The sequence below is a fragment of the Symphalangus syndactylus genome, chromosome 1, assembly GCF_028878055.3.
Source record: "Symphalangus syndactylus isolate Jambi chromosome 1, NHGRI_mSymSyn1-v2.1_pri, whole genome shotgun sequence".
Classification (NCBI taxonomy): domain Eukaryota; kingdom Metazoa; phylum Chordata; class Mammalia; order Primates; family Hylobatidae; genus Symphalangus; species Symphalangus syndactylus.
Genome location: NC_072423.2, coordinates 108657870 through 108667985, shown reverse-complemented (window position 1 = coordinate 108667985; position 10116 = coordinate 108657870).

Sequence of the window (10116 nt, the reverse complement as noted above, 5' to 3'; positions counted from 1 at the left end):
CCCTCCAGACCTCCTCAGAGCATCCCTCCTCAGATGACTTCCTGGGAATGCCAGCCTTGTTTGTCCTTCTGCTAGTTTACTTGGGTGCTATGCCCAGGAACTGGGGCTCTGCTCAGTCATCAGCCATTTTTCCTCCTGCTGCCCCAGGCCAGGCACATAACTGGCATCCATAGATGACTAAACACCGGGCTCCTCTGGTGTCCCCGTGCCCGGTATGTCTGAAAGGCCACAGGCCCTGGGCTGGCTGAGGGGAAGGACAGCAAGGGGGCCCACATCAAAAGAGGAAAGGGCTTATTCAAGACCACCAGCCTGTCGGGGTCAAGTCAGGCCTTCGACCTGGGTCTCTGACCACTTGGTCAATGGCTTCTGCACCCTCCCCTGCAGCACAGGCACACTAGTCTTGGGCTGTGGTCAAGGGCCCTCGCTGACGACCACTGGGTGACCCCAGGGAGGGGCGGGCCCCCACCCTCCTCTGTTACCTCCAGCCCACCCAAGTGAAGCCCAGGGGACACCAGTGCCCATCCCCCTGAAGAGATTTCAGCCAATTAGCACGTACAGTATTTACTTAATTAGGGTAATGACATAATTAGTGTAACTTGGGCTCCATCACATGGCTTCAACATGCAATTAGGAGCTGTCAGCGGGAGGCGACATTGTGAGAGTGCTCATTCAATTTTGGTTCCAGCATGGAGGCCTAGCAGCTGCCTCTGCTCAGAGGGAGGGAGATGGGTGGATGGTGGCGGCTGCTGTGTGTGTGAGGTGACTGCAGGCAGCCCATAGCCTAGGAGAGAAGAGTAAGAGGGGACAGAAAGGCAGTTTCCTGGGCTAATGGAGTCCCTGACTGAGCCTACTCACATCCCCAACAGAAGTTGCCACCCTTGACCCTAGCCCCAGGGCAAGGCAGGGGTGGTGGCTTGGCTGGGGTGTCTGCGATTAGGGGGCTGAGCACTGCAGGCTCCTCTGCCCCCAAGTTCTCTGCCTGAAATGCCACCATTAGCAGGCTGTCTTGTCTCTCTTTAGGGCTTTGCTGTTCATAAGAGCCACCGTCTCATACCCACTGGCCGGTTGGCTATTCTTGGTAGCCCCGGGAGGCCACAGACTGGCAGGACTGGAATGATCCCTGTTATCCTCATTGGATTCATGGGGAAAGTGGGGCTCAGGTCAAGGAAGGTGGTAGAGCCAGTCATGGCAGTGCCAACCCCAAGAGGGAGCCTGTTATGGCTGGAGACTCCCCAAGCCTGGGCATATACCCCCTCACCCCCAAGGATGTCTCCTGCCCCATGGCCTCTTTCTCTTGGAAGGAGTGGGGCTGCCTTTGGAGTTACTGAGGTGATCCCCAGGCTCCTGGCTCCCTTAGCCTCTCCTCCACCTTATACAAAGCTAGGAGGCAGGGCCCTGACTCTGTCTACAGCCTTCCCCTCGGTGAACCTCAGCAAACCTCACAGCTTTCTTGAGTGGGGGGCATTGCGGGAGAAAGGGAAGAAAGGAAGATGGGAGTGCCACCATTGTGCAGGTAGGGAAACTGAGGCTCCAGGGCCTTTAAGGAGGTGCTGTTAGAACCGATATCAGCCCCTAGCAACCCTACCTCTGGCCCAGCAGGATGACCTGGGCTGAACCTCTCCCTTGGGTCTCTGTTTCCTCTTGTCAAAGGAGAGAGTTTACGCTTCATAATCTCAGACATCCTGGGCCTATCCAGAGCCCCCTAGGAGGTGGGACCCAAGGAACTTGCCATCCCTCTTCCCTCTTTCCAAATTAGGTCCTCAGAGCTGTCCCTTCCCTTTGTGAGCTGCCCCTTTCTGGGTTAGCCCCATTGCATAAATGAAACAGACAAAGGTCCCTGGTTGCAGAGAAGGGAATCCATTTCCTAGGCCCTGTGATCTCACTCGATCCCTGTGCTCAGCCTGCAGTGCTGGAACCACAGCCTTCTTAGAGGCTAGACTGGTGTTTAATACCCCTCAACTCCCTGCTCCCACCTCAACAGCAATTCAGGTGAAGTCACCAATGCTAGGTTTACAATGCACTTCATGCTTCCATCTCATGGGCATCACCTACATCCTGCTAAATGACAGCGATGTCTCTGCCTCTTAGGTGGATAAACCAAGGCAGCAAGACCCAGTAAAGGACAGCACCAAGTCCCAAACCCCAGCTTTGGTCCCTGCAGGTCAGTGACTCCCCTCACACTGAGCGTCCTCAAGTCTGTCCTGCCCTGACCGCATGTCTCCAGATCTAGGATCCAGGGTGAGAGGGGCTCTGATGAGACCAGAGTCCAGCCAGCTGGGAATACTGCTGGTAAGATCGGGTGCCACTGAGTGGGAAGGTCTGGGATGACACCCAGAGCCCAGGCCTTCTAGATGGGAGACAGAGATTCTCCAGTTCAGAAGGGCAGAGGGTCTAGCCTGGACAAAGGGAATTGCCAGTCAGAACTGTCTCCAGGGGCCTAGCCCCTCAGACAGGGCACAGGTGGGGTGGGCACACAGATGGCTGGTGGACAGCTCTGGTCACAGGCAATAGTCACAACAAGACTAAAACTCCCTTATTTCTGTGAAGGCTGGGGCATAATCTGTGAGATGGCATAGTGAAGATCCACTGGCAGAGGCCAGTGCTGCCAGGAGGAGAGAGGAGCTCACTCTCACCTCTCAGAGGAGGTGGGGGCTGTGGCCAGAGGGCCAGAAGGTCCTGAGCACCCAGCCATCTGGCCTGGTGTCCCTGGACTTTTCAGCCTCAGGAAAGAGGCCCTTTCAAGCCAAGGAGGTGAGGACTAGCACAGGAGGGGAGCCTGAGGCCAAGAAACAAATGGCATAGCCATAGTCATAGGGGAATGCTGGCTGGTGGGAGGATCCTGAATTGTCTATGTTAGGACTGGGCCTCCTGGAGCTAGGTAGAGCTGGAGGCAGCCTCTCCGCACTTGGGCTAGCTGCCTAGGCTCATACTCAGACCTGGCCACATCCTCAGCCCTGAGATGGGACCTGCAGCTGGGGGACCCCATGTACCTACCCACCCTCCTTCCCTCATCAAATGTTTGCTATGTGCTGACTCTAGGCCAGCCACCTTGGGATTGGCTACTGGGGCAGGAATGGGGAGCAATGAGCAGGCAGAGATGAAGGCCAGCACTTCCAGAGGCTCATGTCCTTAGGGTCCAGACAGACACAGGCCCAAGGAGTTCTCTCCAAAGAGTAGGCAGAGAGAAATCCCAGGAAGAGACAAGGCCAAGGGCCAAGTCAAGCTCACTAGTTCAAACAGGTTGTGGTCCCCACCCTGTCCCTCACTGGTCAGAAGTCTGGGGGCAGGCCAGAGTTTCTGTTGGCAAATGGTAGGAAAAGGGCATTCCAGGTGGTTGGACCATGTGAGCAGAGGCTGGGGGCCAGGACATAGGATTCAAGAATACTATGCTCTGGCCTGAGGTATTTGGGTGGGCTCTGGGCAGCTCAAGGAAGGGGCTGGGGACTCTAATCACTTGTGAAAAAGTCAAGGCATTCCTCCAACACCCATTTAGCAAAAAGTTCCTACAGTGTGCCAGGCATATGCTGTTATAAGCTGGGGATTCAGTAGGGATCAAAACAGATGAAGTTCAAGGGAGATAGAAACACAGCATTTTCAGATGCTAACAGGTACCATGCAGAAGATCCTAACAGGGTGATCTAGGAGGCGATCTAACAGGGCTAGGGCTTAGGAGGAGACTTTAGGATGTGGGGCCAGAGAAGGCTGCAGTGATGTTTAAGCCAAGATCTGAGTGATCCAAAGGTCAGGGGAAGAGCATTCCAGGCAGAAGGAGTAGGCAGTTTAGAGGCCCTGAGGCCTATGAGGTCCTGAAGGGCAGCCCATGTCAATGGGGCAAGGAGAAGGGAAAGGAGGTGGATGGGACCAGCGAGGCAGGTGGGGCTCTGTAGGTTGGGCTAAGGCCTATGGACTTTATTCTAAGTGCCATGGGAAGTCATTGGATTTTGAACTAGGGAGTGATTTTTTTCCTTAAATCACTGTGACAGCTTCATGGAGACCAGATTATGGAGGCTCCATGAAGACCAAGGGAGACCCTGTCGAGATGGGAGAGGACAGTGGCCAGGATTGGGTGCTTGCTGGGAGGTGGTGGGAAGCTGGCATTTGGGGATGTTATTTGGAGGCAGAGCCAACAGGACTTCAGTAAGGGTTGGCTGTAGGATGTGAGAGAGGGTTGTCCAGGGCAGTTCTTCAGTTTCTGGCTTAAGCACAGGAGCAAATGGCATGGCCATTTTCAGAAGAGGGGGATGCTGGGAAAAGCAGACCAGGGAGAGGGAAATCAAGGGTTCTGGGTTGTCTGTGTTAGGACTGGGACTCCTGGGGCTGGATAGGGCTGGAGGTGCCAAGGGAAACAGTTGTCAGATTTAAGCCTAGAGTTCCAGAGAGGGGGTTGCCCCAGAAATTGATCCATCTTTAGCATAGAGATGTATTGTGCTTATACAAGGGACAGGGTACCCCTCCAGCCCCAGGAACCCAGAGATTCAAATGAGCCATTGATCTGGAGGCCCCAGCAGGGTCAAGGCAGGGGCCAGTAAGGAAGGACTCTACTCTTGAAACCTCCCCCATATCTGTCTAGTGAACCAAGACCACCTCATCCCACTCCAAAGCTAGAGAAGTTGATGATGTAAACTTGGCTTTCAGAAGCCAAGGCCCAATTGGGGGTGGAAGATGCTGCCGTAGGGACTGTAGAGGCCAACTGTCTAAGTGATCCTCTGCCTATCCTAGCCTGGCCTGGTGTGAAAGAGTCTAGACTCCACCCTGACAGGACCCCATCATGGCTTGAAGTGCTCCTTCAAAGGGCCTGGGAGCCATTCACGTCCATTGCCACCAGTTAGCTGTGTGTCCTCAGGCAAGCCCTTCATCTCTCTGTGCCTTTCCCATTACAGGCAGTTGGAAGAGTAACTCTCTGAGCCCAGGTCCTCCCCTGTCAGAGGTGTGTGAATGCAAAAGCCAGCCAGGTCATGCCTGTTACACCCCAAACTGAGCAAAGTGTGGCTTCAGCCCCAGCTCAGACAGGGCAGTGGGAATGATGGGAGGCTAGAGCTGGGTGGGCTGCTGTTCTTGCAGCATGGCCCATGACCCCTGCCTCACCCATCCTCCTGGGATTCTCAGCTCTTTGGGGCCCACTCCAGGCAGACAGGCATCACCTCCTGAGTGTCTCTTCTTCAGGGAGAAGAGGTGGTTGCCACCGCCACCGCCAAAGCCACCCTCCGGGTCCTGTGCTCCTCCATGCCAAGCACATTAGGGGATAATTAAGTAAAAATAGGCATTCCGACCAGTGTAGCTCATTAAGGCCTAATTAAGTTAATTAGTTCCAGGTGTGGATGGCGAGGTTCAAGTGAGGCGGCGGCTGTTGTTTGCTGTAATTGCATTTTCGCAGCGGCAGTGATGGTGACAGTAATGGTGTGGCAGAGACAACAGCTTTCTCCGAGGCCTGGAAGCCCGCCAGGAAGTTCAGGGGCTGTCGCTGAGCTGTGAGGGGTACGAGGAAGCCAGGGGCCACCCATAGAGAGTGGTGACTGGAGGTTCAAGGTCTCCCAGGCCCAGGGACGCCCTGCTCAGTCTCTGTGTGGGGGAAGTTTTGTGTGTGTGTGTGTGTGTGTGTGTGTGTGTGTACAAAGCCACAAAGAGGCATCTTCCCCTCTGGTTGAGTAGGGGAGGTGCGCTGTGGCTGGTGTTTTGGCCTTGGGCTCAGTTCTCTCACACCCCATCACAGTTCCCAGAAAGACTTTAAAGTGACTTTGCTAAAAGGGAATCTGTGGGCCAGAGGGAGCGGGAGAGACCTCTAGGAATCTGCCTCACTCACTCTATTTGGCTTGAATCCCCCATTCCTGTCCCTTCTGGCAGGTGCGTGGATCTTAAGCTGTCCCCTTTTTGTGATTCAGGTCAGGAGTGGGGGCTACACAAGTCCGGGCCTCCACAGAGGACCTGTTGACCCAGTTAGTCTCCTGACCCAAACGTCTCCCTCAGTCCACTTTCTGTCATGGCTTCTGGACTCAGCTGTCCTTGGGGACCTGCCCATGTGGGACAGCCCTCTCAGCCTCGGTCACACTCTCATTCATGCATTCATGCTTGCATGCATTCAGCTGTTGCTCACTGAACATCCCCTCCGTGCCAGGCAGCAGGACCAGGGGATGGGAATATGGGCTGGGCAAGACAGGTTGGACTCTGCCCCATGGCACCTTTGGTCTCTCCAAGGAGGCAGACCTGTTAATGACTCTGGCCACACAATTTTGCCATGTCTGTGGGCACCTAGGGTTGTTTAACCCAGTCCAGGGAGGAAAGATGTCCAAGCTGCAGTGAATGTGATGCAGGTGACAGGGACAGAGTATGTGTCAGGAACTGAAAGGGCTTCCCTCCGGCTGGAGAACAGCATGAGGGCACTGAGTGGGGAGAGTGGGGCCAGATCAGGGAGGACTGTGGGGCTGCTGGGTAGAAAATGAACTGGCACTGGTGACTGGGAGGCCAGGGAGGAGGTGGCCAGGGCTGCATCTGTGGATCCAGAGAGGAGTGGATAGATTTGAGGGATATTTAGGAGGAGAACCGATGGGGGCACTGGTTGGGTGTAAGGGATGGGGTAGGAGGAGGCTGTCAGCCTTGCAGAGAGGGGCCTTGGAAGTGGGGTTGGGCTCTGAGATGTCCCCACAGGCTGGGACTAGCATGAGACAAGGGAAGTGCCTGGGGTGAAAAATTGGGGGAATTCGCTACCAGCCTTGTGTTCCCTCTTGTGCCTCTCTCGGGTGTCCTGAAATTTCTCACTAAGAAAGACATATCTTGGAAAGTGGAAGCCACCCCTGGAGATGGGACAATGGGGGCATAGTTCTCAGCAGGGTGTGCCCCCTGGGCCCTTCAGCCCCTACCTGGGAGGTGCTGTCTTCTCTGTACCTTCCAGCACTGGGCTGGGGCCAGGATTGACACCTTAGGGCCTCATTTGCTCTGGATAGGTACTCTCTTTCCATTCAGGTGTCCAAATGACAGGAAAGGTGCCCATTCAGCTTCCCCTGGCATGCCTCCCATGACAAGGAGCTCCTGCCATCTGGGCAGCCCAGTCCTTTGGTTGGGACCATTATAAAAATGTATCCTGAGCCCAAATCTGTCTTCTTCCAACAGTTGACTCAGCCCTGCCTCCTACCCTCCCCTACTACCCAGGCAAGTCTGCCAACCCCCTTTCCCCGGCCAGCTTCATCTCTCGGAGTCTCAGTGTCCCCACCTGCAAAAAGGGAAACAGTAATAGCCATCCCCTTCTAGGATTGGTGTGAGGATTAAATGACATGTGTATAAACCTCATGGCATATGCTAACTTTTCTATTTTATTTTTCAGAGACAGGGTCTAACTGTGTCACCCAGGCTGGAGTGCTCTGGCGTGATCATGGTTCCCTGCAGCCTTGACCTCCTGGGCTCAAGTGATCCTCCCACCTTAGCCTCCCAAATAGCTGAGACTACAGGTGTACACATGTCACCATGCCCAGCTAATTTTTAAAAATCTTTTGCAGAGATGGAGGTCTTACCATGCTGCCTAGGCTGGCCTCAAACTCCTGGGCTCAAATCGTCTTCCTACCTTGCCTCAAACTCCTGGACTCAACAGTCCTCCTACCTTGGCTTCCCAAAGTGCTGGGATTACAGGTATGAGCCACCACACCTGGCCACATGCTAATTTCTTAGTAACTGGTTCCTAACCCATAGTAAGGATGAATAGCTGCAGAGGTGGACACTGTGCTCCTTCTGGCTTGGGCTGCCCAGTGGTACAGTCTTGTACCACTGGTACGTCAGTGGTACCCATCTGTTGGCCCCAGGTAGCTGACCCTACCACCACCCCACTCACATCCAGTGTAGATGCAGAGCTAATTGCAAGAAGAATGTCCATGGGGAAGAAGTGACATTTTGTTGGGATGGCAAAGCCATGATGACCTGCAGGGTCTGCCCTGCTGGTTATTGAATCAGTTCTCTGCTCAGCCCCAGCCCCTCCCCTCTGGTCCCCCTGCTCCTCAAGTCTCTCATTCAGGGGCACCGGTGGACCTGTCCTGCCTGTAAAGTGGCCCTGGTGGTGGGAGTCCCTCCTGAGCCTGAGGGCCCTGCTGAGCCCCAGATCCCTTGGAGGGTAGCAGACCCTTTAGAAACACGTCATTGTCTGGGGTGCCCATACTTTTCCCACAAGGCTGCAGGGTGTTGAGCCTGGGGCAAGGGGCTTGCAGGAACCCCTGGCTTCCCTCAAAGATCAGAAGAACCGCCCAAGAAAGGACAAAGCCATCCTGCTGCCTTTTCCTGTGCGGTCCCATCTCAGAGCCTCTGTCTGCAGCAGTGAAACTGGCTTCCACAGCGCTCTCTGCTGCTTCTTCTGTTTCCCTGTTGAAAACCAGTGCTTGTCTCAAGGAGGAATTCTTTAGATTTAAAGGACAGTGGTGACCATCCTCCCCGAGCCCTTGGTCACCGGGGACCACCAGGTTCCTGTTGGAAGACAGAGGGCACCACAGGGGAAGGCAACCACAGGGGCAAAGGAATGCCCAGAGCATGGGCAGGGCGGCCATTCAGGCAGTGCCGTGTCATGTGGGTGGGCAGGGGTGATGGGTGGGAACAGGGTGTGTGGTGTTTGTGGGATTGACAATGAGCTGGCATTGTGCAGAGCAGGCCTTACCTCCTTCTCACCCCAACTGAGGGAGGGTTGACTGTTTCTACACACCCCCTTGTTTTTCACACCCGAGACTTGGCCCTAAGGGACTTTCCCAAAGGCACACAGCTGGTGGGGCCTGGGGGTGGATGATGGAGGTGTGGGCCCCCTCACACCCCTGCTGAGTCCTGCTGACAAGGCTTCTTCCTATGGGGGCGCCAGGAGAGAAACAACTGTGAGGCTCAGTTTGTTTGGTTTGGGGGCCTAATACCTTGAGGCCCTGGGCCTCCAGGAGGTCTGGCTCTGCCACTGGCTCACTGTGGTTGTGACCGGGACCGGGGCCTAGCTTTGCTCTATGCCTCAGTTTCCTCAGTTGCACAAAGGAGTTAAGTTCTGGGTTGGCTCATGCTTTTTTGCCTCCCACAGCAAATGGCACACCCGGGGAAAGGGGTCATCCGCAGTTACAGTCACAGATGGGAAAATGAGGCCCAGAGATGGGACAATTCACTCTGGGGCCAGCAGACTCAGTTCTGAGCATGTAGCCAGCAGGCAGGAGAGGAGGCTGCAGGGGGAAATGCCAGCAAAGCCCAGCCTTTTTGCATCTCCAGTTTTCTTTAACCTGCCCTCCAGCCCTCCTTTGCCTGAGTTCACAACTCAACCCCAGCTGAGTGTATCCTGACGCAAGGCCCCCTTCCCTCCACCCAGCAATTATGGCTGGTCACAAAAGCTGGACCGTGACCAGACAAAGGGACAGGGATGAAAGTGCTGGTTGTCATGGCAACCTGGTGGGGTTGCTAGGACCCAGGGGAGGGGCCTGGCTGTATGCCTGAGCCCAGGCATCAGGATGACCTCTGAGCATGAGCCAGGGCAGCCTGACGGCCCACAGGGACCCCCCTCCTGCTCTGAGCCCACCAAAGCCGGGCATACAATGGCAACCTCAGCCCCTCCATGGGCAGCACCTGCTCCCTGGGCCTCCCCCAGTGGCCCCATTATCCTGCACCTGCTGACCACCGCCCCCCCAACCTGCTTCCCAGCCCAAGCTCCCTCCCCAGGGCAGGCCCTGCCCATCCTCAGGCCCACCTGCCTTCTCTGAGAGCCAGCCAAGAGGGCTGGGGAACCAGAAGGGGTAGCAGGGAAGGCCCTGGGCAGGGACCGAGGCTCCAGCTGCCAAGCCAGCTCTGCCTGGCCAGCAGTGTGTGTGCTTGCAACAAGGTTCTGCTCCAGGACCTCAGTCTGCTCATCTGAAAACTGGGAGCAGCCAATCCTGCCTTCAGGGCCTGCAAGGGCCAGTTTCTCTCTGCTTGGAGGGAGGGCTGAGGCCAGGTTGGGAAGAGAACAGAGATGGGGGTATCTTGGGTCATACTCTCAGGGCCGCATCTGTTGGACCACGTGGAGACCTGAGCCCCTTCTGTACACTTCAGAGTCACTGCTTAGGTTTGGAGGTGACATTTTCCAGAGGCCTCCAAGGGTACAGAGCAAGTGGGCAGGAGACCCAGTATTGCCATGCTCTTTTTTTT